This window comes from Durio zibethinus, unplaced genomic scaffold, assembly GCF_047325235.1.
Source record: "Durio zibethinus cultivar Kanyao isolate XHJ-2024 unplaced genomic scaffold, ASM4732523v1 HiC_scaffold_394, whole genome shotgun sequence".
In the NCBI taxonomy this organism is placed as follows: Eukaryota; Viridiplantae; Streptophyta; class Magnoliopsida; order Malvales; family Malvaceae; genus Durio; species Durio zibethinus.
In genome coordinates this window covers 25,001-30,000 of record NW_028323017.1, presented here as the reverse complement: position 1 = coordinate 30,000, position 5,000 = coordinate 25,001, and positions in this window count along the sequence as shown.

The following is a 5,000-nucleotide window of genomic DNA, read 5'->3' as shown; positions in this document are numbered from 1 at the left end:
TCGAGGCAACCGCCCGCACCAAGGGCCGGCTTGTGCCGATGGTGTTCGAGGCAACCGCCCGCACCAGGGCCCAGCGTGTGCCGATGGTGGTCGAGGCAACCGCCAGCACCAGGGCCCAGCGTGTGCCGATGGTGGTCGAGGCAACCGCCCGCACCAGGGCCCAGCGTGTGCCGATGGTGGTCGAGGCAAGCGCCCGCACCAAGGCCGAGCGTGTGCCGATGGTGGTCGAGGCAAGCGCCCGCACCAGGGCCCAGCGTGTGCCGATGGTGGTCGAGGCAAGCGCCCTCACCAAGGCCGAGCGTGTGCCGATGGTGGTCGAGGCAACCGCCCGCACCAGGGCCCAGCGTGTGCCGATGGTGGTCGAGGCAAGCGCCCGCACCAAGGCCGAGCGTGTGCCGATGGTGGTCGAGGCAAGCGCCCGCACCAGGGCCCAGCGTGTGCCGATGGTGGTCGAGGCAAGCGCCCTCACCAAGGCCGAGCGTGTGCCGATGGTGGTCGAGGCAACCGGCCGCACCAAGGGCCGGCGTGTGCCGATGGTGTTCGAGGCAACCGCCCGCACCAGGGCCCAGCGTGTGCCGATGGTGGTCGAGCCAGGAGCCCGCACCAAGGGCCGGCTTGTGCCGATGGTGTTCGGGGCAACCGCCCGCACCAGGGCCCTGCGTGTGCCTATGGTGCTGGGGGCAACCGCCCGCACCAGGGCCCAGCGTGTGCCGATGGTGCTGGGGGCAAGCGCCCGCACCAGGGCCCAGCGTGTGCCGATGGTGCTGGGGGCAACCGCCCGGACCAGGGCCCAACGTGTGCCGATGGTGGTCGAGGGAACCGCCCGCACCAGGGCCCAACGTGTGCCGATGGTGCTCGGGGCAACCGGCCGCACCAGGGCCCAGGGTCTGCCGATGGTGCTCGAGGCAACCGCCCGCACCAAGGCTCAGCATGTGCCGATTGTGATCGAGGCAACAACCCACACCAGGGCCCAGCTTGTGCCGATGGCGGTCGAGGCAAGTGCCCGTACCGAAGGGCAGCCTATGCCGATGATGGTCGATGCATGTGCCATCACCATGCGTCATCATGTGCCATTGATGGTCGAGGCCTTGGCCGAAGTTCGATTTTGAGCCACGGTGCCCATGCTTGGCTCCAGCATGTGCTGGTGCCGCATTTTTTTCACTCGGGACAGCATCGCCGGAGCATCGCCGGAGTACCGCCGGAGAACCTGACCGGCGGCATTGGGGTTCCGGCGATTGGGAGGGGGGCCGGGGGGGTGTGCGCACATGATGTGCGATGGGTGCTGGTACTTGGCCTTGTGTTGGCCCCCTATCCCTCATCAAACCTCTGAGAATTCACACCCCCTTAAAGAGCATTTGAGATTTTACAGGTTTGCTACCAGTAGCCGTTAAAGTGTCTGAAATGGGGACACTTTTTTCAAACGGTCACAAAATCTTCTCTACTTCGAGTTTTTAGCTGAATTTTTTTGTGCATGCCAACAAAAATAGAAGGATCATGCCTACAAAATTTGGGGCCAAAAATCCTTATAAAAAAATTTTAAAAAATCACGAACCGCAAAAAGTTTCGAAAATCGTGATAAATAGAAAACGAGTCATCTTCCAACGAAACTTCACGTGAAGGCTTAGGGGACCATTGTATGAATTTACAAGCCATAAAAATGGCATTGGCACGGCAGAAATTTGAAGATGTGCCTAAACCCACCAGGGCCCAACGTGTGCCGATGGTGCTCGAGGCAACCGCCCGCACCAGGGCCCAGCGTGTGCCGATGGTGCTCGAGGCAAGCGCCCGCACCAGGGCCGATAGTGTGCCGATGGTGCTCGAGGCAACCTGTCGCACCAGGGCCCAGCGTGTGCCGATGGTGATCGAGGCAACCTGCCGCACCAGGGCCCAGCGTGTGCCGATGGTGGTCGAGGCAAGCGCCCGCACCAGCGCCCAGCGTGTGCCGATGGTGGTCGAGGCAACCGACCGCACCAGGGCCCTGCGTGTGCCGATGGTGCTCGAGGCAACTTGCCGCACCAGGGCCCAGCGTGTGCCGATGGCGCTCGAGGCAAGCTCCCGCACCAGGGCCCAGCGTGTGCCGATGGTGCTCGAGGCAACCTGCCGCACCAGGGCCCAGTGTGTGCCGATGGTGCTCGAGGCAAGCGCCCGCACCAGGGCCCAGCGTGTGCCGATGGTGGTCGAGGCAACCGCCCGCACCAGGGCCCAGCGTGTGCCGATGGCGCTCGAGGCAACCTGCCGCACCAGGGCCCAGCGTGTGCCGATGGTGCTCGAGGCAACCGCCCGCACCAGGGCCGATAGTGTGCCGATGGTGCTCGAGGCAACCTGTTGCACCAGGGCCCAGCGTGTGCCGATGGTGATCGAGGCAACCTGCCGCACCAGGGCCCAGCGTGTGCCGATGGTGGTCGAGGCAAGCGCCCGCACCAGCGCCCAGCGTGTGCCGATGGTGCTCGAGGCAACCGACCGCACCAGGGCCCAGCGTGTGCCGATGGTGCTCGAGGCAACTTGCCGAACCAGGGCCCAGCGTGTGTCGATGGCGCTCGAGGCAAGCGCCCGCACCAGGGCCCAGCGTGTGCCGATGGTGGTCGAGGCAACCGCCCGCACCAGGGCCCAGCGTGTGCCGATGGTGGTCGAGGCAACCTGCCGCACCAGGGCCCAGCGTGTGCCGATGGTGCTCGAGGCAACCTGCCGCACCAGGGCCCAGCGTGTGCCGATGGTGCTCGAGGCAAACGACCGCACCAGGGCCCAGCGTGTGCCGATTCGTCTCGAGGCAAGCGCCCGCACCAGGGCCCAGCGTGTGCCGATGGTGGTCGAGGCTGCCGATGGTGGTCGAGGCAACCTGCCGCACCAGGGCCCAGCGTGTGCCGATGGTGGTCGAGGCAACCGACCGCACCAGGGCCGAGCGTGTGCCGATGGTGCTCGAGGCAAGCGCCCGCACCAGGGCCCAGCGTGTGCCGATGGTGGTCGAGGCAACCTGCCGCACCAGGGCCCAGCGTGTGCCGATGGTGCTCGAGGCAACCTGCCGCACCAGGGCCCAGCGTGTGCCGATGGTGGTCGAGGCAAGCGCCCGCACCAGGGCCCAGCGTGTGCCGATGGTGGTCTAGGCAACCGCCCGCACCAGGGCCCAGCGTGTGCCGATGGTGGTCGAGGCAACCTGCCGCACCAGGGCCCAGCGTGTGCCGATGGTGCTCGAGGCAACCGACCGCACCAGGGCGGAGCGTGTGCCGATGGTGGTCGAGGCAGGCGCCCGCACCAGGGCCCAGCGTGTGCCGATGGTGCTCGTGGCAACCGACCGCACCAGGGCCGACTGTGTGCCGATGGTGCTCGAGGCGAGCTGCCGCACCAGGGCCCAGCGTGTGCCGATGGTGGTCGAGGCAACCGCCCGCACCAGGGCCCAGCGTGTGCCGATGGTGGTCGAGGCAACCGCCCGCACCAGGGCCCAGCGTGTGCCGATGGTGCTCGAGGCAACCTGCCGCACCAGGGCCCAGCGTGTGCCGATGGTGCTCGAGGCAACCGACCGCACCAGGGCGGAGCGTGTGTCGATGGTGGTCGAGGCAAGCGCCCGCACCAGGGCCCAGCGTGTGCCGATGGTGCTCGAGGCAACCGACCGCACCAGGGCCCAGCGTGTGCCGATGGTGCTCGAGGCAAGCTGCCGCACCAGGGCCCAGCGTGTGCCGATGGTGGTCGAGGCAACCGCCCGCACCAGGGCCCAGCGTGTGCCGATGGTGATCGAGGCAACCGACCGCACCAGGGCCCAGCGTGTGCCGATGGTGCTCGAGGCAACCTGCCGCACCAGGGCCCAGCGTGTGCCGATGGTGGTCGAGGCAACCTGCCGCACCAGGGCCCAGCGTGTGCCGATGGTGGTCGAGGCAAGTGCCCGCACCAGGGCCCAGCATGTGCCGATGGTGCTCGAGGCAACCGACCGCACCAGGGCCCAGCGTGTGCCGATGGTGCTCGAGGCAACCTGCCGCACCAGGGCCCAGCGTGTGCCGATGGTGGTCGAGGCAAGCGCCCGCACCAGGGCCCAGCGTGTGCCGATGGTGGTCGAGGCAACCTGTCGCACAGGGCCCAGCTTTTGCCGATGGTGATCGAGGCAACCGGCCGCTCCAGGGCCCAGCGTGTGCCGATGGTTATCGGGGCAACCGGCCGCACCAGGGCCCAGGGTCTGCCGATGGTGCTCGAGGCAACCGCCCGCACCAAGGCTCAGCATGTGCCGCTGGTGATCGAGGCAACAACCCACACCAGGGCCCAGCTTGTGCCGATGGCGGTCGAGGCAAGTGCCCGTACCGAAGGGCAGCCTATGCCGATGATGGTCGATGCATGTGCCATCACCATGCGTCATCATGTGCCATTGATGGTCGAGGCCTTGGCCGAAGTTCGATTTTGAGCCACGGTGCCCATGCTTGGCTCCAGCATGTGCTGGTGCCGCATTTTTTTCACTCGGGACAGCATCGCCGGAGCATCGCCGGAGTACCGCCGGAGAACCTGACCGGCGGCATTGGGGTTCCGGCGATTGGGAGGGGGGCCGGGGGGGTGTGCGCACATGACGTGCGATGGGTGCTGGTGCTTGGCCCTTGTGTTGGCCCCCTATCCCTCATCAAACCTCTGAGAACTCACACCCCCTTAAAGAGCGTTTGAGATTTTACAGGTTTGCTGCCAGTAGCCGTTAAAGTGTCTGAAACGGGGACACTTTTTTCAAACGGTCACGAAATCTTCTCCGGTTCGATTTTTTAGCTGAATTTTTTTGTGCATGCCAACAAAAATAGAAGGATCGCGTCCACAAAATTTGGGGCCAGAACTCCTTCTAAAAAAATTCTAAAAAATCCCGAACCGCAAAAAGTTTCGAAAATCGTGAAAAATAGAAAACGAGTCATCTTGCAACGAAACTTCACGTGAAGGCTTAGGGGACCATTGTATGAATTTACAAGCCATAAAAATGGCATTGGCACGGCAGAAATTTGAAGATGTGCCTAAACCCACCTAGCACCCGATCGATCCCCGGC